Raw genomic sequence first — 26,375 nt, 5'->3', positions numbered from 1 at the left:
TATGGCTCGACATCCCCACCACTCTCTCTGGTTGACGGTCTAGACGCAATTAACCTCCAACCCCACATAAACGGCCCGACTCACTATAAAGGACACACTCTTGATGCCATCTTTAGCTCCCACAACCGGATACACCTAAACCCCCCCATCCCTATCATCTGGTCCGATCACTTAATTGTTTCTTTCGCCATTAGCTCACCCGACCCCCTTCCCGTATTCGAATCTGAACCTCCAAAGACACGCAAATGCTGGAAAAAATAAAAAAATAGTTCCTGACCTAGCCGCCGCACTCCTCCCGTCTCCACCTCCTACCTGCCAACTCAATAAACAACTAACCCCCCCCCCCCCCCCCCGACGCCTTTGACTCATGGCTCAACACCCCACTAAGGCGGCTCACACCCTCTTGCAAACCATCAGCCCGCCGTGGCCTGTTCCCTAGATGGTTCACACCTGAGTTGAAAACCACTAAATAACTATATAAATACCTAGAACGCAAATGGCAGAAAGACAAAACCCAGGAGAGCAGAGCAACTTTAGCCCGACACCTTCATCAGGACAAGGCTGAAATCCGGACAGCAAAAAAAGCCCACTACAACTCCCGAAACCTAAACTGCAAAAACCCCAGCAAAGAACTTCACAAAATCATCTCCGAATTCACCAAACCGGCATGCACTACAACAGTCCCGACCCTCTCACAATCACTGTGCGACTCTCTCTCCACTTTTACGCCTCTGCTCTCGAAAGAACAAATGCTCTAACCACCAAACTAGCTCTCTTACATCCACCAGGCAACCCTTCCCCCTTACCTGCCAACCATCCGCCTGCGACCACCACACAGCCAACGTTCGAATCCTTTAGTACAATATCACCAGACCAATTTCTCAAACTTCTATCTGCGCAGAAACCATCCGGCTCTCCGCGAGACCCTTGCCTGGCCACAACCCTCAAAGAAAGTTTCGCTTCCACCTGCGCAGGAGAACACGCAAGATCCATCATAAATGACTCCCTTTCCTCGGGTATTTTTCCCGGCACATTCAAAATGGTACATGTCAAACCTCTAATTAAAAAAAACTCCCTCGACCCTCTCGAGCCCAAAAACTACCGCCCCATCTCAAACACCAGGTTCCTTGCCAAACTCATTGACCGAGCCGCCTACTCCCAACTAAATGCCTTTGTCGGAGCCAACAATCTCCTAGACCCCATACAATCAGGCTTCACAGCCCGTCACGGAACTGAAACCACCCTAACCTCAATCTGGGATGACCTTAAAATGACGGCAGACTCCACGGGATGCGCCACATTAATCATTCCTGACCTATCCGCCGCCTTCGACACAATCACTCAATCCTCCTTGACCACCTCCACTCCGTAGGAATTCTTAAAACCGCTCTTAAATGGATAGCTTCCTTCCTCAAAGATAGGTACCAAATAACAATACTCTCCACCTATTCCTCCCAAGCCCGACCAGTCGACACAGGAGTCCCACAAGGAGCATGCCTATCTGCCCTCCTGTTCAATCTCTCCTTGATCACCCTCCCACCAATAATTTGCGCACACAACATCCTGTGTTAGAACTACGCTGACGACACTCAACTAATTCTAAAACTCCTGAACTCAAAACCCAACTGCCGACCTGACCTCGCCTCCTGCCTCCTTGACAGAGCTCTGGATGACCCAAAGCCACCTCTTGTTAAACCCCTCCAAAACTGAAATCATGGTATGTGGCAACTCCAAACTTCTTCCACACCCATTAACCTGGCCATCTGCCATGCGCAACTCACCAACCCCCTCTAACTCAGTGAAAAACCTTGGATGCACCCTAGACTCTGACCTAACACTCTTGCGCCAAGTCAACAACGTCTCAAAGTCCTGCCACTACCACCTTTAAACCCTTAGGTGCATCTTTCCACATCTCTCCTTTCCTAACAGACTCTCCACGGTCCAATCAATTGTTATATCAAGACTGGACTACGCAAACCCCCTCTACCTCAAAGTCCACGCTTATCAACTGAATAAACTTCAAAGGGCACAAAATGCTGCAGCCAAACTGCTACTTGCGCTCGGCCAAAGAGACCACATCTCCCCAGCCCTTAAGACTCTGCACTGGCTTCTAGAGGCCAGAAGGGTGACTTTTAAAACCTTATGCCTCTCCCATCGAGCATTTCATAAAACCGGACCTCAATATCTTCAAGACAAGCTAAAACCCTATCACCCTCCACGCACCCTAAGATCAAGCCCAGCCGGACTCCTAGTCATTCCCAAGACAAACTCAGTCACGTTAGGTGGATCATCATTCTCATCCTTGGCCCCCACGCTGTGGAACTCCCTCCCACCCCACATCCGCCTAACTGATTATCTAATGTCCTTCCGCAAACTACTAAAAACCTGGCTCTTCCTGTCAGTCTAGAAAAATGGACACCTCTACTTTGTGACCGCAAACGTATTTTGGTGGCCGTGGGCCAACTGTCTCATGCACGATATGACAGAATATAGGTTTTCGAGTTTGGGCCATTTTGATGTAACAAGAATCGCCATTTTGTTTCCTAACCATTGCTCATTGCTTTCTGTTCCTATTGCTTTGCAGTATATTTTCTGCTTACACTGCTCGACTGTAAAACATTGTTGTCTGCAGGTAAAAAAGACAAGACCGCAGGGCCGTGAGGATAACAAGAGTTAGTTGAAACAGAAATGTAGGCAGCGCCAGGAAGAATGCCCGGCTCCCTCCCGAATGTAGCCTTGAAGCAGAGCTGGAGGGCATTTAATCATTTCGCAGCTGCCAGCCAGTCTCGTTATATGGTAGAATATGTTAGAATAATACAGCTAAAGGCTTGAATTATGCTTTTCTTACGGCCCCCCTTTGCTGAGCCCCGCTAGAGCGTTTCGGCTCCCAGGACACGAATAGCACCTAATAGATAGTAAGGTTTGCAATGCAACTCTTCCCCCCATATGTAGCTCGCTTCCAAGAACAGAAGCGCTGTGTTCTATTCAACAACTGAAAGATGCCTCCGCACTCACAAATTGCAAATTGTTACTAGAATAGATGTTTGAAGGTGTCATAGTTGTCGGAGATGTCCATCATCACACCAAGTTCAAAGAAACCCAATAAAAGGGGGGTGTTAAACATGTCATAGCTGATTGTTTGATTTGCATTTTGTATATATGTAACTGATGTACGTATTTCACTCTCTTGCGTCCCTCGAGGTCTAGAGATAAACGTTGCAGGGCGTAAGACCGAGTTGGCCAACTGAGACTTTTGCTTTGCAATAAACCCTAGCTTTGGGAATACAACCTTGTGTCTGGCATATCTATTGTGTGTGGTGACTCGCCTTGTTTCCATAGACGTTAGGGACCCCTAGGGGCCTCTTTCATTCCCCTAAAATCCAACCTGTACGCAAACTAACCCAAACAGAATAACAGCATCTCAATGACACCAATCCAACCAACTACTAGGTGCGAGAAATTGACATCTAATAACCGCTAATATAAAATAAAAGGACAAACAGAACAGAATGAGTAAAGTAGATCAAAGCAGTGGAGGGGATAATAAGAATAAATCGTACGAAAACAGTAATGAGATTTAAATTAATAAAATGGATGAAATGCATGATGAAAGAACGAAATGAATGAAGTGGATGAAATCGTTAGAATGGATGAAGCGTGCGGAACGGATGAATATGCTAAGCAGATGAATGCATTGAGCAGATAAGTGTGTAGATCGGATGAGTGTATAGATCAGATTAGTCTATAGAACGGATGAGTATGATGAGTGGACAAGTGTGTAGAGCAGACGAGTGTGTAGAGCGGATGAATATGTAAGAGGAGAGAAGTGTGTAGAACGCAGGAGTGCGTAGAGCAAATGAATGTACAGAACGGATGAGTGTAGAGCGGATGAGTGTGCATACCGGATGAGGGTGTAGAGCGGATGGGTTTATAGAGCGAATTAATGTATAGAGCGGATAACTGCGTATGACCGAACGACTTTGTAGAACTGATGAATGCATATAGCATATAAATGCATGGAAAGAACAAATGCATAGAGCGGATGAGTGCGGGCAGCGGATGAGTGCAGGAAGCGGATTAGCGCGGGGAGCGGATGAGCGCGCAGAGCAGATGGGTGAACAGAGCGTGTTTGGCGAACAGAGCGTGTTGGGTGAGCAGATTGGAAGAGTGCACAGAATGGAAGAGTACACAGAATGGAAGAGTGCGCAGAGCGGAGGAGTGTGTAAGAATGAAGGAGTATGTAGAGTGGATGATTGCGTAGAACAGACTAGTGGGTAGAGCCGACGAGTGTATGGAGCAGACAAGTGCGTACGAGCGAATAAGTACGTACGAGCGAATGAATGCGTAAGAAAGGAGAGGTGCGTAAGAGCGAGTGAGTGCATAGAACTGGTGAGTGCATAGAGCGGGTGAATACAAAGGAGCATGCGAGAGCATAAAGCAGACGAGTGCGTAGAACGGGTGAGTGCGTAGAGCGGGTGAGTGCAGATGAGTGCATAGAACGGGTGAGTGCGTAGAGCGGGTGAGTGCAGATGAGTGCATAGAACGGGTGAGTGCGTAGAGCAGGGGAATACATAGAGCATGCGAGGGTAGAGCAGACGAGTGCGTAGAGCAGACGAGTGCGTAGAGCAGACGAGTGCGTAGAACAGTGAATGTGGAGTGCATGTAGGGCGGATGAGGGCCAAGAGCGAAGAAATGCGTAGAGCGAATGATCGCGTAGAGCAGATGTGTACGTAGAGCAGAATGCGTAGAGCGGATGGAACGGGTGAAGTATGTGGATGGAATGGGTAAAGTATATGGCTAGAACGAGTGAGGTATGTGAATAGAACGGATGTCGTATGTGGATGAAACGGGTGACGTATGTGAATGGAACGTTTGAAATATGTGGATGGAACGGACTAAGTACGTAGGTGGTACGGGTGAAATATGTGGATAAAGTGCATAAAACAACTTAGAATACACAGAACGGATCGGAGTGCATAGAACAGATTCGAATGTGTGAAACCTCAGGCCTAAGGCAGCCACATTCGGTCTGGACAAATCCTGCCAGAACCAACACATACTCCTGATCTCTCATCCACCACACCTACCGCTAAGAAGCAGCTATTACACAAATGCCACACCAGCTGCACACATATCCGGTGCTCACACGCCCCTTTGACTCGCTCTACTGACTTGAACTCCGGTTCCTAAGGGCGTTCAACCTACCAGCGCCTTCAGAACATAATGGTACATAAGGCGCTATATAAATGCAAAGTAACATAACTAACATTCGAGCGTGGAAGCAAGAGAATACAGCTACAATTGGAAGAGGAGATCCGAGACTGCATTGCAGAACTCCTTGAAACAGGCTGACGAGAAGATGACCAGCGAGAACCCGAATAAAGTGGATCGCAATGGGAACTCCAGGGACCAAGGAGAAAAAGAGTGAAGGGATCAAGAAAGTACAGGCGGGGTAACAATACACTGGACAATGACAAATGAAAGCACCATCTCAGTGCCTTGTACTCATGAGTCCGGGGTCCGAACGAGACATCATAAGCGAACGGCAAGAACTAGATAACCCACGCTTCCTCGACACAAGGCCGGACTGGTGGAAGAGTTCACCCTGGAAAAGAGGTGGAATGATCAGCTGAAGACGCACCACGAAACATGGTCCACCGTATATCCTTTCCCGAAAGTTAATGTTGAGTTCTAAGCACTGGCCGGGGGAAGGGTGGGTGTATGAGGGGAGCTCTAAATGTTAAACTGATTATATTTGTCATAGGGACCGAGCAGTATCTGTTTCCACCGGTGGTCCGACGTTGGACTGACAGTTCTCACTCAGTCCGAATCGGACGCCACCAACTAAGGATGGAAGCCGACGACAGGACCGGGCACGAAGGGGAACAGGGGAGGAGGGAAGGGAATGTTTGTTAAACACTGTGGGGAGGGAGGGAGGAGGGGAGGTGAAAACAATGACACAAGACGGTCAGGCACGTCCTACAAAACACACTAACCTCGTTGGCATCCAGCAATAAAAAAATGGGACCCAGTAAACAAAGGAAACACACCAATGCCTGTTAACCACAACACTGCAAGCGATGGGCTCGGCATGATTAAAAGTGGAACACTGAATGTCAAAGGACTCAATTCCCCCACCAGGAGGTCACTACTGAACAGGGAATTCAAAAGGGCAGATGTCTTCCTACAAGAAACTAGATACATCAAAGGGGAAGAAAGAAAAGTACTGTATGCCAAATCAGGAACTGAACACTGGAGCTCAAGCTCACTTCTGAAAGCTGGGGTCGGCATCCTAATCAACAAACGACTCCAATTTGAAGTCCAAAAAACTTGGGCAGATATGAGCGGCAGAGCGATTGTACTAGTCGGTAACATACAGGGCACGTTCCTCACACTTGCCTCCATATACGCCCCCCCAATTCTGGACAATCCAGGTTCCTACGGCAAATAGTCCCAAAAGTAATGATCGAAACAGAAGGTGAAACAGAAGGTGAAGTGATCCTAGGAGGCGACTTCAATATGTGGGCAGACCCAACACTGGACAGACAAGCCAGCAACCCCCAGGCAAATAATCCACCAGAGACTGGCCGCTCAGAAGTAATAGACATGATGGACTTGTGCAAACTCAAAGATACATGGCACTATATGAACCCCCACCAAACAAGCTACACATTCTACTCCGCACAGCACGCCACATATACCAGAATGAACTACATATATCTCACACCAGAGTTAATAGAGGCGCTGTACACATCCAAAACATCTCCCATAACATGGTCGGATCACGACATGGTCATGATCACCCTCAGCCAGATGACGCTCCCCCTTAGAAGCTCAAAATGGTGCTGTAATGAGGCTCTCTGGACTGGACTCAATATTCCGAGAACAATTGGGGAAGGACATTGATGAATACTTCGAACGGAACAACACTGGAGAAGTCTCAGGAAACACGGTATGGGAAGCGGGGAAGGCCACGTGGAGAGGTGTACTAATCAAAGAGGGAGCGGCAAAGGAAAGGGAGCGTCATCTGATAGAAAACAGGCTTAGAAACGAAATAGTGCAACTAGACCAAAGCGCCCAAAGCGCAGAGAGAGATGAGAAGATAATGGAGGCAACCAAAAAGACAGATGAACTGCGACAATTAGAAACGGACCAAATTGTGCGCAAACTTCAATATTTGAAACAGAAACACTACGAGAAAGGAGACAAAGCAGATGCACTACTCGCAGCCAGGCTCCACGGTGAACGCAAAGAAAGATGGATAACAACCATAGAAAAAGAGACCGATCCCCAAGGGGATCTTCCCTCCAACATCCCTGAAGCCTTCGCCGATTTCTATGAAAACCTGTACACCTCTGAGACCATATACGATGAGAGGGTAATCACAGAATATATGGACAAGACGACCATCCCAAGTCTACCCACGGAAATAGCACAAGCCCTTGACGCCCCCATCACAGACAAAGAAGTAGAAGATGCAATCAAAAGGCTCCCAACTGGGAAAGCCCCTGGAAACTATGGCTACACGACAATATATATATATATTCAATGAAAAAACTTTGTTAAAAGGGATGTTATGGTTACAAGTAAAACCGAAACCCCCCTGAAATTCGCCAGTTATGGTAAGCTAAGCAACCATAACTCGCGCCAAAACTGTGCACTGCTAACAATAACACCCATGACATCAAAGATGACATCACAAATGATTGATTTTTTGAAGGATTCGAATAGCACAGACAGCATTTTAACGTAACATTAGCCTAGAATTGGGCGTTCGTGGAACCTGTGCCAACACTGACGTGGACTCCATGCATTAAAGTGCTGGACAGCCCACGTGCCATGGGACAAATACAAGTACAGACATATTGTTTTTGAGTCTGCTCACCAATTACAAATGTGTCTACTGTAACACATAATAATCAGCATTTCCATTCTCTTGGCGTAACGCGGAGTGCCAGTTTTAGAATGCTGACCATCATGTTTGACGTTTTTACATGCCGCATTCCATTCCTTTTTTTCCCCGTACGAATACTCCCTTTATTTCCAAGGACAGAAAACAATAACAATACAGGGTTATGCCAAGCTTGCTTTGGGTAAATGGAAGGGACAAATTCCCTCGGCAGGACGCGAGGGAGTAGACAGCTCAAGGCAGTGACCTTCAGGCCCACAGCAGCGATTCCCACGTGCACCACTGTAGCACTATGAATATTTATTAAAAACCATCAAATTGTTTGCTTGCATTCAGCAATGCCGTGGGAAATTTCCAGAGATTCTCATTTTATGAAAACACTCAGAATTCATACTCCACCTGTCAGCTGAGCACGTCTCCAGTTTCCTGCTAGTGAGCGCAGCACACAGCGAGCACCAACAGCCCCCACGTTTGCAAATGCTGTGCGTAACTAACAGTGACTGCCTTCCCCCACCTTTTTCCGGCAGCGCCTGTTTCAGACTACCGATTTGTCACAGCTGGTCCACCGCTGTTATAAATCAAACAGTGCATTGGTTTTGCTTCCACTCATAAGGTCATTCAAGAGCAGTACCCCTGTACTCCCCACCCCTGCAATAATTTGCAAATGGAATGTGTTTGATATAATGCTTTACAGGGCGGCAGAGTTATCGGTATGCTAAATCTCTATGAAGACTTTATTCTTCTCAATGCCACTCTCCTACTCTCATTCCCTTGTGGATGTGTACAATAATTATTGTATTTTTTATTTAGGGGACCTTGCGCCTTCAGATCCTACCCCTGCATCACCTCAAAATCACCTCCCATATACCTAATATCACTGTCGTTCGTGGTGAAAAACACTTTTCTTTTGCTTCTGTCAGCCATATCCCATCCCATCCCATCCTCATGACCCCTCACCTCCTCAGAGATTATCTGATAAGTTTGACAAGTGCAATGTTGTGTTTTTTAATATGTTTTTACTGCGATGTCCGCGGACACCGCCGCTGTCCGCGAATCCAAGATGGCGGGCGTTTCCAAAAATCTGCCGCACTTTGCGCTTTTCACCATCCAATCAGCGGGTGCGTCTGATGTCCGCGGTCACGTTGCCCTCCAAGCCAATCGGAGTCCTGTCCGCAGAGCGAACAGGGAAGTGTGTCCGCAGAGCAGACATAGATATCACACATTTTTTGTTTTGGTACCTATTTTTTGGTTGATTAAAAATAAAATACTGGACGGATTGGGACCAAATTTACAAAAGTACACTTTCGGGACCAAGCCGCTGCTCCTGCCGCACATTTGGTGAAAATCGGTCCAGTGGTTTGGGCTGTAGGCGTGCACAATATTTTTTCTCCATTCAGTCTATGGGGAAAAAAAATACATTTTGGGACCCCACTATAACTTTGCCCCCACCCCCCTTGACCAAACCTCACCAAACTTTGCAGAAAGAATTAAGAGTGGGCCATATACTTATTTTTGCAACGTTTGGTGAGGATTCGTCGAGGGAGCACGAAGTTATAAGCCGCCCCAAAAAGTGCTTCCTATGGGTTTAGCAACTTAACCATAACTACATGGCCTCTACCACAGGCCATTTAATTAACACACATTATTCACTGCAATCATATCTCTAATGCTTTGATCTTCTTAGATATACATGCTTGCATAGGCCAACATCTAATGGTTTGTGTTTTTGAAGTTCGAAAAGGGACGTTGAGTGGACGTGTCTGTAATACTATCCCTAATGTGAAGTGTACTGTACCTATAGTCCTTCACGTGTCGAGGTCCCTCAGATTGTTTTGTTTCTGTCACGAGGCAGCATGAAGTGTATGTGTGAGTACAGTGATGAAAGGAAAAGAAGGTGTAAAAATGTCTATCTGCCTGCAACTTCAAGAGGGGAGGAAGGGTGGGTGATTGTGAATCTAAGCAGATACTAGCATCAGGGGAATTAGTTACTTAATCCTGGTAACATTCTTACAACTGGATGTTGCTCCCACTTATTCCTCATCTTTTGATATCATCTTCAGCAAATTTTTTTTGGCAATGGCCACTGTGACTTGATGCGGTTGACTCGATGTCGCTCGGGGGCTTCCATCTCTGAGTCAACTCCATCATCAGTGTATATATAGCACGCGCAGTGCCAGTGTGCTTCATTTCTGTTTTTACGCCCTCCTCTCGCTGAAATAACCGTGTCAGTCCCAGACAGTATCCGACTTTGAAAAGTGTAATGGCTGGAAATTCTACAGCGGGGAAGGTTGGGAGGGGCGATGAGGAATACATGGGAGGAACATCCAGTTGAAAAAGCGTTACCAGGGGTAAGTAACTTCTTAGACTGGATTGTGTCCTACAATGTATTCCTCTTCTTTTGATAGACCGCCAAAGCAGTATTAAGTTTTGGAGGCGGGAGTAAGAATTTTCAGATTTAGGATTTGTCATGGACTGAATTAAGGACTGCATTTCCAAATCCTCCTTCCTGGTTAGAGGATGATTCCAGACAGTAATGTTAAGTAAGGGAGTAGTTTCTTACCTGTAACTCCATTTCTCCAGTGTTGGCATCTTTCATGGATTCACATGCTTAGAATATTCCCCGTCGTTAGGCTGGGAACCCTCGGTATACTTATTAAGACATTTTCCATTGGAAAAAAAATCGACACTTGTGTCCCCTCTGCGTCGTTTTGGCCCGCTTACGCATGACCCAATAGGACGTACAGTATAAATAGCCCCACCCCCGTGGCTCCCTTCAGATTTTAACCCCCAAAGTAGTAGGGGCATATTAAGTTTGCATTCAGGGGAGGCCGTAGGACGCATGTGAATCCATGAAAGATACCAACGCTGGAGAAAGGGAGTTACAGGTAAGAAACTACTCCCTTCTCCAGCATTGGATCTTTCATGGATTCACATGCTTAGAATAGATTACATAGCAGTACTCCTAATCTGGAGGTGTGCAATGCAAACCAACATTACCAGAGCCGCACATGCATTTAGAAATACAAAACCACCATCATGGTACATTGATAGTAACCCCAATCATGGTACAAAACAGGAGGATACGTCCCTCTGTGGGACTTACCTTACTGAAACAGGTGTCGCAGGACTGCTCGCCCCATCTGTACATCCGCTGCATGCTGTTGCTCTAGGCTATAATGCCAAGTAAATGGATGCCGCTTGGCAGATGTCCACCAGCGGGATTCCAGACCACAATGCCGCCGATGAGGTGGATCTTGTTGAGTGGGCCTTTGGACGTCTTTCCAGAGGTTTCCCTGCTTTAGAGTGGCAGAAGGTGATGGTCGACGACACCCAGCGGGCTAGTCCTTGCTTGGAGATCGGTTTTCCCTTTACGGAAGGACTATGAGCCACAAACAGTTGTCTCGTACGCCTAAAGTCTTGAGTACGACTGAGATAGAACTTCAAAGCTCTTTTGACATCCAAGGTATGGAGAGCTTTTTCCGCAAAAGAAGAAGCCGCTGCGAAGAATGTTGGTATCACAATCGAAGAATGCTTGCTTGTGGAATGCAGTTGGAACTTTTGGTATGAAATGAGGGTTGGTTGCCAGCACCACCTTGTCCTTGAGAAAACACAAGTATGGGGGATCTATCACCAATGCCTGACAGTCTTCTTGCTGATGTAATAGCTACTAAAAGAGCCATTTTCCACGACAAAAATGTTAAGGATGACGACGACATGGGCTCAAAAGGAGCCTTCATTAGTCCTGCCAGTGCCAGATTGAGACTCCAATTAGGAGGGAACCTTTTGGCATTAGGGAAGGTCCGAAATAAGCCTCTCAGGAAACGCTTAACCAGTCGAACGCTGAACAACGGAGTTGAATGCCTTTTACGAGTAAATCTTGAAATGGCTGCCAAATGAACTTTTATGGAGGAGAACGATAATCCTCTTTTCGCTAAGTGTAGGAAATATGGAAGAACTTGTTCCGACGCGATGTTTAGTGGGTCCACCCCCGGTTGGTCCCTGCACCACACGCAGAATCTTTTCCACTTACATGCGTACAAAGTATTCATGGACTGAGCCTGCACTGCCTCTAACATTCGGTGGCAATACGAGGAAATGTTCAGGGACCCAAACTCAGAGAAGTCAGGAGCCAGGCTGTCAGGCTGAAGGCGCCTGGGTCGTGATGCCAAACTGCTCCCCTGTCTTGATATAGAAGGTCCGGAATCTTCTGGAACCTCAGTGGCTCTGTTATTCGACAGCTGGAGAAGGTCCGAAAACCATGACTGTCGCGCCCAGCAAGGAGCGACTAGAATCACCCAACATGGGTATTTTTGAACCCACTGGAGGGTCCGTCAAATGAGCGTTAACGAAGGGAATGCATACGCAAACCTGCCTGTCCACGGGAAGGAGAATGCCTCCCCCAGCGAGCCGGGTTGTGGCCATCTGCTCGCATAATGTTCGCACTTCTTGTTCTCTCGGGTTGCGAAAAAGTCCAGGGGAGGATGACCCCATTTCTTGAAGATGTTTGCCAGCTGTTGATTCATCTCTCCGCTGAGAGAGTCTGCTTGTACATTGCGCACCCCTGGCAGATGGTAAGCCATTATGCTTATTTCTTGCTCGAGGGCCCAACGCCATATCTCTTGAGCTTCGCTCAAGAGCGTTCTGGAACAAGTGCCCCCTTGTTTCCTGAGGTAGAACATTGTTGTTGTATTGTCTGTTAATATTCTTACGACTGATCCCCGTATTCGTGGTAAAAATGACTTCAGAGCCCAACGTACCACCCTTAACTCCAGCACGTTGATGTGAAGCGTCAACTCTTTTGGGGACCATTGGCCTTGAACCTGTAGGGATCCCAGATGGGCTCCCCATCCTGTCTGCAATGCATCCGTTACCACCGTCAACTGAAAATCTGGTTCCTGCAGGGGCATCCCTCTCGTTAGATTGTCTGAGAGCTGCCACCACTGAAGAGCTTGTAGGAGGTCGTTGTCGATGCTCAACTTTTCGGACCACAATCCGCGACTTTAAGACCATTGGTCTGCCTAAAACTCTTGCATCGGTCTCAATAAGAGACGACAGTTGTTCACTAACTGGATACACAACGCCATGGCCCCTAGCAGTGACATGTATTTCCTGACTGACACTCTGGTGCCAGCCTTCCACTCCTTTGCCTTTTGTTTGAGCTTTTGAAGCCTTTCCACAGGCGGTTTCACTAGCCCTGAATGAGTTTGGAATTCCGCTCCCAAAAACACCAAACTCTTTGAGGGAGCTAATCAGGACTTCTCGAAGTTGACTGCAAAGCCTAACTGCGGCAGAAGCTGCATGGTAGCTTCTAGGCTCTCTTGTGCCACTCCCAGTGACGAGCGCCTCACCAGCCAATCATCCAGGTAAGGGTAAACATGACAACCTTTCCTTCGCAGCCAAGCTGCCACTGGAGCCAAGCATTTTGTGAACGTCCTGGGGGACGGTTTTAGTCCGAATGGAAGCACTTTGAATTGGTAATGACTCTGACCGACTACGAACCTTAGAAACTTTGTGTCGTCGACGCATGGGTATGTGGAAATATGCGTCTTGCAGGTCTAACGACGCCAGAAAATCCCCCAGCTGTATGCACCGGATAACCTCCTGAAGTGTAAGCATTTTGAACTTCAGGCGTTGCAGAGTTTTGTTGAGAGCCCGAAGGTCCAGAATGGGTCTCCACTTGACGTTGGGTTTTTTGACCACAAAGTAAGGGGAGCAAACTCCCAGACCTCACTCGGCCACTGGAACAAATGCTATAGCCCCTTTTTGGGGTTGCGCTGAATACACAGACAGAATATGAGATGGTACCTTCTTGAACTGCTAGGAGTGGCCCAGTCTTACAGTGTCCAACACCTAAAGGTCTGATGTTATCCTTTCCCACTCGTCGACGCGACGGAACAGTTTGCCTCCCAGGACGTCCTGAAACTCGTCATTGTTGGGACTTTGACTGCTTGCCTTTGGTGGACGAATATTGTCCTCCCCTTCTCCTAGAGGCCTGGAAGTCTCGGCTTCTGCGAGTCACTTGGACAGCTCGTCTGTAACCTTGGGAGGAGTAGGATGACCTGTTGAAACTCCGGTCCCTGGATGCCGCGAATCGGGAATTCCCCCGACGCTCTGCGGAAAGGGCATTGACCGCAGAGCGGGACCTGGTTCGTCGTCGGCTGGCGTGGAGGTGACCTTGCGGGGGGTAACCTTGCGTCCAATAGGCTCAATAAAGACTAAAGCATGGTCAACACCTGTAAGGATAACACCGACTGAGGATTAAGCAACAACGATGTAACTGGGACACTTTGCATTCTCGAGACCGTTGACGAGCCAACGCCTTGCAAGCCCAGATCCATTGGACAAGCAATTTGTTTGCGGTCTTCCTCCATCGACGATATTGAGAATGCCGATTCCTGTTGCAATAGGGCATCTGGCAAAACCTCATTGTAAACCGACAGCTGCCAAACTTCTGGTGGATTCACCGTCGACGATGATTTCGGAGCCCCTTCAATCCTCGTCACCGGGGTCGACGAAGCCACTGCAGGTATTGCCTGCGCCGGTGGTAATGAATCCCGCCTTTTTTGCACTAGACCCATGCTTTGTCGAGTCTCTACTCAAGGAAGATCTGTGATGGTCCCCTGAGGAGGTGGTCTTTATGGGATCTCTTCCATCCTTTGACGAAGATGAAGAGGGAGATTCTCCTTGTTTGCGGTCTTCTCCACGACCATGCTTCGATGATGAAGAGGATTCTTTCGCTAGCGTTTTTCTAGTGAGGGACGTATCTCTGTAGAGCGCGGCTTCTTCGCCAGAGGCTCTGCAGATACAGAGCGGCGATGAACTATCGGAGATTTAGGCCTCGATGCCAAACTGTGTGCAGATCCTGCCTCCGATGAAGGGTACTGTCCTTCATTCAGCCACGTCACCAGACGCCTATTACGGTCTCTTAGGTTTTCTGTGAAAATCCCTTACAAATCTCACAGCTGTCCGCCAAATGATGCGGGTGAAGACAATACAGACAATCCATGTGCCCATCTCCTTCATAGACTTTCTTCAGTCCGCACGTGGCACATGGCCGGAATAACGCCTTCCCAGACATTGGGAAAGAAAGACAAGCTCAACCTTGAAAGAATTGAAAACACGAGGTGCTCCCGCTACTTTGGAGACAGTTGAAATCTGAAGGGAGCTGCGGGGGCGGGGCTATTTATACTGTACGTCCTATTGGGTCATGCGTAAGCGGGCCAAAACGACAGAGGGGACACAGAAGTGTCGAATTTTTTCCAATGGAAAACATCTTAATAAGTATACCGAGGGTTCCCAGCCTGACGACGGGGAATATTCTAAGCATGTGAATCCATGAAAGATCCAATGCTGGAGAAAGAGGACTTCTCCTACTCATTGTGTGTTCACTGTGTACCACTGCAAGCAATACAACAATTAACAATATGGAAAAGCAAGGAACAAGTTACTTACCTGTAACTGTTGTTCTCCAGCATGGGTTTGGCATGGATTCACATGCTCATGAATATTCCCCGTCGTCAGGCTGGGAATCCTCGGTCAAGAAAAAACCAGTATCAGTTTCGTTTCTGATCTGTCTTTCGTAGTAGTAACCAATCACTGATCTCTGCGTCATACTGACCACAGCCAATGACTGCCCTCTACCTAAGCCCCGCCTCTGGCAGCCATCTTCAGATTTGGTAGCACGTGAAGTGGCAATATGACCAAGTGAAGAGCCGCAGAAGGGTAGGCGGAGGGTTCGCATGTGAATCCATGCCAGACCCATGCTGGAGAACAACAGTTATAGGTAAGTAACTTGTTCCTTCTCCAGCATGGGGCCTGGCATGGATTCATATGCTCATGAATAAAGAATACATAGCAGTACACACATGCACAACCACGGGAGGTGGCAAAGGCTCAACATTAAGCATTACATCAAAACTCAACATTAAGCAAATCTTACCTCCTCACCAGGCTCACCTTAGGCGAACAGGTTGCGCAGCACTGCTTGGCCGACCCTGGACTCCTCCCTGGAATCCCGATCGACGCAGTAGAATTTCGTGAAGGTGTGCGTCGACCTCCACGTAGCAGCCCTGCAGATGTCCAGCAAGGGCACACCAGATAGGAACGCCGTGGTAGCTGCGATCGCTCTGGTGGAATGGGCTCTCGGACGGCCAGGCAGGGGTCGGTTTGCCAACCGATGACAGTACATGATACAGCCGGAGAGCCATCTGGAAATGGAAGCCTTCGAGAGAGCCTTCCCCTGATTGACAGGTCCAAAGTTCACAAAGGGTTGTGACGTCTTCCGAAAACCCTTTGTGCGGTCCACGTAGAACTTCAGCGCTCTAGCCACATCCAGCGAGTGCAAAGTCCTTTCAGCCGGCGACGAAGGCGACGGGAAGAAAACAGGCAACACCAAGGGTTTGTTGAGGTGGAAGTCCGACGGCACCTTGGGCTTGAAGGAGGGGTGCGTCCTGAGCACTACCCTTGTGTCGTGAAAAGTCAAGTACGGGGCCTTGCAGGAAAGGGCCTGGATCTCTCCCACCCGTCGTGCGGAGGTGATGGCCACAGGAAACGCTGTTTTCCACGACAAGAACTTCAACAGAGCCGAGTGCAGAGGCTCGAACGGAGGTCCCATGAGCTTGTTCAGCACCACTTTGAGCTCCCACGCCGGGGCCGGAGCCTTCACCGGCAGGAACGATCTGAACAGTCCCTTCATGAACTCTTTCACTAGACGATGAGACCACAAAGACGTCCGCCCCGTGGTTCTGGTGTATCGCGAGATCGCAGCAAGATGAATCTTGATGGATGCGTGCGCCAGTCCAGCTTTGGCCAGCGTCAGTAGGTACGGCAGTACTTGGGGAGCCGTAATCCGCAGAGGGTTAATCTTCTGTGCCTGGCACCAGACAGAGAACCTCTTCCATTTGTGTCCGTAGCATTTAAGAGTTGAGGACGCCCTGGCCTTTGCAAGAACCTCTCTGCAGTCGGCCGGTATGTCGTATCCTCCAAACTCTAACTCTGCAGGAGCCAGGCCTGCAAGTTCAGCGACTTCGGGTCGTGATGGAGGATGGCGCCTCCTTCCCTGGAGAGAAGATCCGCGTCCACTGGCAGCTTGATTGACGGGGACGCTGACAAATCCAGAAGGTCCGGGAACCATATCTGCCTCGGCCACGCAGGTGCGACGAGGATCATCCTGCACCGTGACCTCTTGAGCTGGTTGATGAGCCGGATCAGCAATGGCAATGGAGGGAACGCGTATAGAAACAGGCTCTCCCAGGGGAACTAGAAAGCATCGCCCATGCTCCTCGGCTGGGGAAACCTGCTGGCGAACCTCCGGCACTTGGAGTTCGTCGCCGTCGCAAACATCGATCTGGGGTGTGCCCCACTGTCGGAAGAGGCGGTCCACTAGATCCTGTCGTAGTTCCCACTCGTGGCACGAGCGCAGCTCCCTGCTGAGTGAGTCGGCGATGGTGTTTTTTATCCCTGCCAGATGAAACGGCACCAGAAACATCCTTTGGGTGACGGCCCAATGCCACAGATCCTGCGCCTCCCTGGACAGGGCTAGGGACCTGGTTCCGCCCTGTTTCCTGATGTAGAACATGGTGGTGGTGTTGTCGGTGAAGATCCTCACCACCTTGCCCTTGAGGGACGGAAGGAAGGACCTGAGGGCCCAAAACACTGCACGGAGCTCCAGGACGTTGATATGGAGGGACTTCTCCGTCGGGAGCCAAAGGCCTCTCGCTTGCAGATTTTCGGTGTGCGCTCCCCACCCTTCCAGGGAGGCATCCGTGGTCACTGTCTCCTGGTGGCCGGGGGTCTGGAAGTCCATGCCCGCCGTCAGATGTGCGCGGGTGCCCCACTACCGGATCGCTCGTCGGAAACTCTCGTCGAGTGAGATCCTCTCCTCGAAGCTGCCCGTCGCCTGGATCCAGCGCGTGTCCAGGAACTCCTGCAACGGGCGCATCCGGATACTGCACAGGGGGATGAGGTAAATGCAAGAAGACATCATTCCGAGGAGGGACTTGATGGACCTCACTCTGGCCGCGTCCGCAACCAGCATCCGCTGCACCTTGCCCAGAATGGCCCTCGTCCTTTCCTCCGATGGAGAGGCCAGAAGCGACACTGTGTCAAGCTTCGCTCCCAGAAACAGTGCGTCTTGCGCGGGCACCAGGTGGGACTTGGCGTAGTTTATGGAGAATCCCAGGTTCGTGAGAAGTTGGACGGTCCTTGCCGTGTGCTCCACGGCGAGCTCCCTCGTCTTGGCTCTGATGAGCCAGTCGTCCAGGTAGGGGTAGACGTGGATTCCCTCTCGGCGCAGCTGCGCCGCCACCGGTGCGAGGCACTTGGTGAACACCCTGGGTGCCGACCTTAGTCCGAAGGGAAGGGCTCTGAACTGATAGTGACGCTCTTGGACCACGAACCTGAGAAACTTTCGGTGTCCCTTTAGGATGGGAATATGGAAATAGGCATCCTGCAAATCCAACGATGACAGGAAATCACCCTCCTCCAGCTGACCCAGGACGTGTTGGAGGGTGACCATCCGGAAACTTCTGTGCCTTGATGAATTTGTTCAGTCGTCGTAGGTCCAGGATGGGACGCCATCCTCCCGTCTTCTTCTTCACGAGGAAGTATCTTGAGTAAACTCCGGAGCCCCGAAGCCTCTTTGGGACGAGCTCGATGGCGCCCTTCCTGAGCATCGCCTTTACCTCCAAGAGAAGTTGAGGGACGTGATGTTCTTTCCTGACAACAGGGGGGACGCGCGGGCACCTTTTTTGAAACTCGAGCGCGTGACCCTGGGCTAGGGCGTCCAGCACCCAACGGTCGGTGGAGATGGACTTCCACACGCTGACGAAGCTCGCCAGCCGGCCTCCCACCGGGGTGCTTCGGTGGGGGCCCGACCCCACGGCCGGTTCAGTCCTGCTTCGACGAGGCCTTGACCTCCTTGGCGACGACGGCGGGGTCCGCCTGACTTGCCTCGTCCCGTGTAAGCTTCCTACGACGACGAACGGGCCGCTTGGCGGTAGGTGGAAAATCCGCCGCCGGAACCTTTGGAGGCACCCTGTTTGCCTCTGCCGCTCCGAAAGGGCAGCCGCCGTTGCTGGAGAACCCCAAGAGCCCGGACCGTCTCCGTGTCTGCTTTGATGGCTTGAAGGGAATCGTCCACTGTTTTCACAAACAGGTTGATTCCGTCGAACGGCATGTCCAAGTCTCTGGCCTGCACGTCTTGACGGAAGTCAGTAGCCTTGAGCCATCCACGCCGTCTAAGGCACACGCCGTTGCCCAACTGGCGAAATCCAGTGTCAGCGATGTCTGTCGCAATCGTAATGGCATGGTCCGACGCCACCTCTCCTTCCTGCAAGATCTCTAGGGCATCCGCCCTCTTGTCGTCCGGTAGGAAGTCCAGCAGGGGGGCCAGTTTGTACCACAGCTCCCCGTCGTCGCTGCAGATGAGATGACCCTGCGTCCCATCGTATCCAATTTCTTTCCCTCGCCGTCCGGCGGGGTAGTCGATGTAGAGGCCGCACCCCCCCCTGCTTTCTTCCTGGCTGCCGCGGAGACGACGGAGTCCGGGGTCGGCTGTGCCCGGAGGCACAAGGGGGCCACGTCCGGGACCCGGTACTTCTTCTCGTACCGATCCCTTCTAGCCGGCGTCGTGGATGGGTTCTTGAGGAGGGCGAGGCCCTCATCCCAAATATGGTCCAGTAGAGACACGGAGAGGACTGTCTTCCTCTTGGCCTCGCGCCGTTGATAAAGGAAACCTTCCTTCTTCTCTTCCGGGCAGAGCTGGAGGATCTCGGATGCCCTGGTGATCATGGAGTGAAACGATCCAATCTCGTCGGGCAGGGAAGCCCGGGTGGGACGTGACGACGGCAGATCCTCGTCGTAAACCTCGTCGTCCGTACCCGTCGCGGCCGTGTCAGTCCCCGTATCATCCCCACGAGTCGTGGACAGGGAGGAGGGCTGAACAGGGCGCGATGGCTGAAAAGGAGGTGGAGGATGAATCCTTCTTCTCTTAGGGGGAGGGCTCCCAGAAGGGCCTGGCTCCGGGTCCCCCGTCGGGAGCGGTTCCTCCGCTGGTGGTAACGGCAGTCTCATCCTCATCTCCGAGCATAAGGACTGTATAGCCAACAAAATGGCCGCCGAGTTGTCTTGTGGCGCTGGATGAGGGGAGTCCGACGGGCGGTCAGGGGCCCCGTCGGCACCCTCGACTTTATCGTTGTCTCCTACGTCGGGATCCCTCCCGACGGGCTGGTCTTCTTCCACGCCAACGCCGTGGCTTAAGACTTCGATCAGCTCTACCTCAGAGGTTGAGGCCGAATCCACGACGACCTCCTGCCCCCCCTTTTTCTTCTCCGTCGGAGGTTTCATGGGGGTCCTGTCGATGGGCATAAAAGAGGACTCCCTCCGCGGTGGCAGGGAGACTCTGAGCCCCGAGGTCGCCACCACTGGTGTAGCCTCCACAGGCTGAGCCAGGGCCGCCGCGACTGTCTTGATAGAGGCCTTGGCCGGATGGATTAAGGCTTTCACCACCTTAGGTGCGCTCACCGCCTTCTCCTTGGGGGGAGGGACACTGCCTCGCTCTCCCTCCGATGGGGCCTTCGAGCTCGACCGGGGCCTCTCCAGGAGCTTTGCCGTGTACTCGGCCTTCCTCTTACCCGAACCAGAGCGTTGGCTCGTGGTTGATGGTGCCGGGGAGGATGCCCCCTGCCTGGCGCCCGTAGAGCCCGACCGTTCAGCGCTCCCAGTGCCAGTGGACTCGCGGTGCTTGGGCTTGTGTTGGACCCCCGTCGCCGGGGCGTCCTCAAAGGTCTTAGAAGACCGCTCGGATTTCTTCTTCTTCAGCCAGTTGGCGAGACGTTGATGGCGGTCCTTCATGGTCCGCTCCGACATATTGCCGCAAAACGCACAGTCCTTCTCCACGTGCGTCTTGTCCTCATTTAGGCAGTAAAGACAAAAGGAGTGTTCGTCCTCCTTAAAGACATTCTGAAGCTGGCATCCAGGGCAGACCCTGAACAGCTTTCCGGGCGTCGAGCTTCCCTTCTCCTGGGCCATGTCCGAGATGGGCCTGAGAAACTTCTGGAGCCCTCCAAAAGCGTGGCTCGACGAAATCTTCACCCTTGAGGGGCGTAGACGAATCCGACACGGGTCCCCGTTGATCGGATGAAGAAACGGTGGAGCTTGAGGCTCTTTTTGACCGAAAAATCGAAGTTTTTGAGAAAAAACGTGAAAAAATAGCACTAACGCTCGAGAGCAATAGCACGAGGATCCCAACACTTGAACGTGCAGTAAAAATCTGAAGATGGCTGCCAGAGGCGGGGCTTAGGTAGAGGGCAGTCATTGGCTGTGGTCAGTATGACGCAGAGATCAGTGATTGGTTACTATTACGAAAGACCTATCAGAAACGAAACTGATACTGGTTTTTTCTTTACCGAGGATTCCCAGCCTGACGACGGGGAATATTCATGAGCATGTGAATCCATGTCAGACCCCATGCTGGAGAAGTATAGATCTACCTCAGGTGAGCAACTGCAAAACATGTTTGTGCAATCTTCCAACGTATAAAAAAGTAATGGAATGTGAAAGTAAACACACATAAGAGAAATGTGTACCTTAAACAAAATTAATGTTCAGTTTCAATGAAAATGTTAGCCGTAACTGTGTGGGTTTTTGTACCACCTCCCGCCATCCTGCACGTCAGTCTTCCTTATAGAATAAGGGAGGAGTTTCATACCTGTAACTCCATTTCTCCAGCGTTGGTATCTTTCATGGATTCACATGCTATGAATATTCCCCGTCGTCAGGCTGGGAACCTCGGTCACTTTAACCTAGCGTTTTCCTATGGAAAACTTTGACACTTTAGAGTCCTATCAACGTCCTTTTTGGGTGCTTTAGTCCCCACCAATAGGACCCAGGGTTTAAATAGCCCTGCCCTGCGGCTTTCCTTCAGATTTTAACCTCCAAAGTAGAGGGAACCGAACCAGGTTTGCCTACGAGGCGGCCGGCGGTCGCATGTGAATCCATGAAACATACCAACGCTGGAGAAATGGAGTTACAGGTAAGAAACTACTTCCTTCTCCAGCATTGGATCTTTCATGGATTCACATGCTGTGAATAGACTACATAGCAGTACCCATCATGCATGGCGGAGTATAAAAGGAAAAACAATGAACAACACTTAATCACATATATGAGACAACAAAGCCATCAAGTGACAAAGCGCAAATAAACACCCCGAAGCTGTAGGGCTTACCTTATTGGTACAGGCGCTGCAGGACCGCACGTCCCACCTGTATATCATCACCATGCTGCTGCCCCAGACAGTACTGCCGGGTAAAGGTATGCAGCACTGCCCAGGAGGCCTTCTGGCAAATGTCTACCAGCGGAATCCCCGACCAGAACGCCCCAGACGAAGCTGTAGTCCTTGTCGAATGAATCTTAGGAGCCGTCCTCAAAGACTTCCCAGCTTTAGTGTGGCACAATGAAATAGTAGAATACACCCAACAGGAGAGTCCTTGTTTGGATATAGCCTGTCCCTTGCTGGATGGACCATACGCCACAAACAACTGCCTCGACTTCCTGAAGTCCTGAGTTCGATTCAAATAAAACTTTAACGCCCTCTTAATGTCCATAGAATGCAGAGTCCGTTCTGCAGGCATAGATGCCGAAGCAAAAAACGAGGGCAAAACAATAGAAGAGTTTGTGGAATGCCATAGGCACTTTGGAGATAATGTGCGGGTTAGTGGCCAGAATAAGAAGTATGGAGGATCAACGACCAATGCCTGCAACTCCGATATCCGCCTGGCTGACGTAATAACCACCAAAAATGCTACATTCCAAGACAGAAACTTCAAAGAAGTCGACATCGGCTCAAAAGGTGGTTTCATCAGAGCCTCATGACACCTCCGAGTAAACCTCGATATCGCCGCCAAATGCACATTAATGGAGGACAAAGCCAGGCCCTCTTCGGTCAAATGCAACAGGTACGGGAGAACTTGCTCCGGGGAAATGTTCACAGGGTCCACCCCAGGCTGGGTCGTACACCACACGCAAAACCTTTTCCATTTCCGTCCATATGAGACATTCGTAGACGTGCCCTTGCTGCCTCCAAAATTCATCGACAGTTCTGGGAAATACCTAAATGGCCAACTCAGAGTAGTTTGGAGCCAAGCCGTCAGGCTGAGAGCACCCGGATTGTGATGCCACACTCTGCCCTTGTTCTGAGACAGGAAATCCAGAGCCGCCCCCAACCGAATCGGCTCTGCCATCGACAAATGAAGGCGATCGGAGAACCACACCTGCCTGGTCCAGAACAGAGCCACCAAAATCACACGGCATTGGTATCTCCGAATCTACTGGAGTGTCTGCCGAATAAAAACGGGGGGAAATGCATACGCGATCTGGCCCATCCACGGGAGCAAAAACGCCTTCCCCAAAGACTCTGGATGAGCCCTTCTGCTGGCGAACTCCCGGCACTGCTTGTTTTCCATGGTTGCAAAAAGATCCAAAGGGGGATGCCCCCATTTCCAGAAGATCATTGAAACATGTTGCTCCTTTATCTTCCACTCATGCAGCTGGTCCGCGTCGCTGCGGAGTACGTCTGCCTGCACATTCAACAATCCCGGCAGATGATAGGCCACATTGCTGATCTCGTGAGCCAGTGGCCAACGCCAAACGTCCTGCGCCTTTCAACATGACTCTTGAATGTGCGCCGCCCTGTTTCCTCAGATAGAACATGGTTGTGGAACACCCTCACCAACCGACCCGCGTATGCGCGGTAGAAACGACTTGAGGGCCCAGTGTACTGCTCAACTCGAGCACATTGATGTGAAAAAGAGATTCCTCCCGAGACCACAGGCCTTGCACCTGGGAATCGCTAAGATGATCCCCCATCCTGTCTGAGAGGCGACTTTCATAATCATACATTGGAACTCTGGCTGCAGCAACGGCATGCCCCGTACCAGATAGGCCGTACATGTCCACAAGCGAAGATCCTCCACCAGACTTCCGTTGACCACCAATTTGTCGGACCAAGATCCGCGACTCTGTGCCCACCGGTCCGCTAGGAACTCTTGCATCGGCCTCATGAAGAGATGACAGTTTGGCAGCAACGGAAGACACAAAGCCATGGCCCCCAGCAGCGACATGTAGCTTCGGACCGACACCCTTGTGCCATCCTTCCATTCCCCTCTCCTTTGCAGCAACTTCTTGACACGCTCGCTGGAGGGTTTCACCAGATTGTGTGGGTGAGAAACTCCGCCCCCAGAAACACCAATTCCTTGGATGGCGTCAAACGATTTCTCAAAGTTGATGGCAAATCCCAGTCGTTGCAACAGCTGCATGTTAGTACCGAGACTGACTTGCGCCCTCCCTGGTGACGAACCTCTCACCAACTAGTCATCCAGGTAGGGGTATACATGATGACCTTTTCGTCAGAGAAACGCTGCCATTGGTGCCAGACACTTTGTGAACGTCCTGGGAGACTACTTCAAGCCAAACGGGAGGACCCGAAACTGGTAGTGTTCCTCGCCGACCACAAACCACAGAAACTTTCGGTGCCGTCGACGCATAGGAATGTGAAAATATGCATCCTGTAGGTCCAATGATGCCAGAAACTCGTCCGGCTGCACCGACCGGGTGACCTCCTGAAGAGTGAGCATCTTGAACTTCAGACGTTGCATAGTCTTGTTCAATGCCCGAAGATCCAGAATGGGTCGCCACCTGCCGTTGGGCTTCTTCACCACAAAGTAGCGGGAATACACCCCTTGGCCCCTCTCTGCCACTGGCACCAGTTCTATAGAGCCTTTCTCCAGCATAAGAACCACTTCCTGCTGCAGGATTTGAAGATGTGGCTGCACGACAAACACTGGTGGAATGGGAACCGGGGGAAACAAACTCAACGAGTGGCCCAGACGCACCATGTCCAAGACCCAACAGTCCGATGTTATTTTCCTCCACTCGTCCACGTGCATAGCCACCCTGCCCCCCAGTCGATTGCCATGAAGGCAGTCATTGTTGCGGCTTAGTCTGCCACCCTTTAGGAGCTGAGGACTGCAACCCCTGCTTCCGCTGAGCCTGGAAGTCCCAACTCTTCTGCGCCGACCGGCGATACCCTTGCGAGGAATATCTGGACCGACTGCAACCACGGTCCCTGGTGGAAGCAAACCGGGCATTACCTGAAGCACCCCGGAATGGGTGAAAAGAGCGCCCACTCTGTAAGGCACCTAAGGACTTTGCTGTTTCCATGTCCTCCTTCATCCCTTTCAGGGCCTCATCGATCTATTCCCCAAACAAGTGCTCCCCTTCACAGGGCATGTCAATGACTTTGTATTGTACTTCTGGATGAAAGTCAGTGCATTTGAGCCAGGCCTGTCGTCGAAGCACCACCCCATTGTTAATCTGTTTAAACCCAGACTCCGCCAGGTCCACAGCAATATTTATGCTGTGGTTGGAGGCCTCTTCCCCCTCACGCACCAACAGCATGGCGTCCTTGCGGTGCTGCTCCGGCAGATGTTGCAGTCTATGCCACATTTCGCGATAATAGCGGGCCATGATCGCCAATGAATTTGCCGCCTTAACCGTTGTCGCCCCAAAAGTCAAAACCTTCTTCCCAAAGGCATCCTTTCTCCTGGACTCACTGTCCAGAGGAGTAACACACTTGTGTTGACTTCTGGCCTTCCGGCTGGCCGCCGCCGACATCACTGACTCAGGTGTGGGCTGACACATCAAGCATTTCGACACCACCGTCGACGGAAGGGTAGCCTGCAGTTCAAACGTCGACGACGGGTCCACCGTTGACGGAGTTGTCGTCGGAAACCGCCTCCCTCGACATCACCGGCGACTCGCCCTTCTTGGCAGCACTGGACCAGTTTTTAGAAGACTCCCGGCTGGAGGACGACCAGTGATGGTCCCCGGAAGACGAGCGCTTCGATGACGATTCCTTTGGCTTGGACAAGCCCATCTCCTGCGCCGTCGACTTCTCGGGCCTACTACCAGACCCCCAGGAATGGTCGACCGACCATGCTTGGACGAAGACGTACCCTTCGGCAGCTGTTTACTCGAAGATCTACTGCTGTTCCCCACCTCTGACGCTGGCATAGAAGGAAGATGTTTCGTGGCCGGAGGTTCGGCCGACGCCGCACCGCGATGTTCTGCCGGCTTCACAGGCCGCTCCGAGGACAGGCTTTGGACCGAACCCACCTCCGAGGCCGGGTAATGTGCCCTCATTGAGCCAACAGATAAGCCGCTGATTGGGGTCATTAAGAGTCTTCTGCGAGAACCCTTGACAAATCTCGCAAGTGTCTGCCGAGTGATGGGGGTAAAGGCAGCAGAGGCAATCCATATGGCCGTCACCTTCATACACCTTCTTCAACCCACAAGTAGCACAGGGCCGGAAAAGACACTTCTTCGGAGTCCCTGAAGCCATCACAATTCTCGAGTATCAAGACTCACGTGCAAAACACGAAGAACACTGTGTGATCCCAACAGTTTG

At 50.8% G+C, this 26,375-nt stretch overlaps 1 protein-coding gene across 1 annotated transcript in view; it reads right to left on the bottom strand.

Moving 5' to 3' along the window:
* The window catches only part of MAN2A1 (mannosidase alpha class 2A member 1), a 1,346,034-nt gene that overhangs the window by 228,695 nt on the left and 1,090,964 nt on the right, over nt 1-26,375 (bottom strand). The gene's annotated exons all lie outside the window — the stretch shown is intronic.

This window comes from Ambystoma mexicanum, chromosome 6p (assembly GCF_040938575.1).
Source record: "Ambystoma mexicanum isolate Mex_15411 chromosome 6p, UKY_AmexF1_1, whole genome shotgun sequence".
Classification (NCBI taxonomy): domain Eukaryota; kingdom Metazoa; phylum Chordata; class Amphibia; order Caudata; family Ambystomatidae; genus Ambystoma; species Ambystoma mexicanum.
This window is presented reverse-complemented; position numbering and strand designations above follow the sequence as displayed.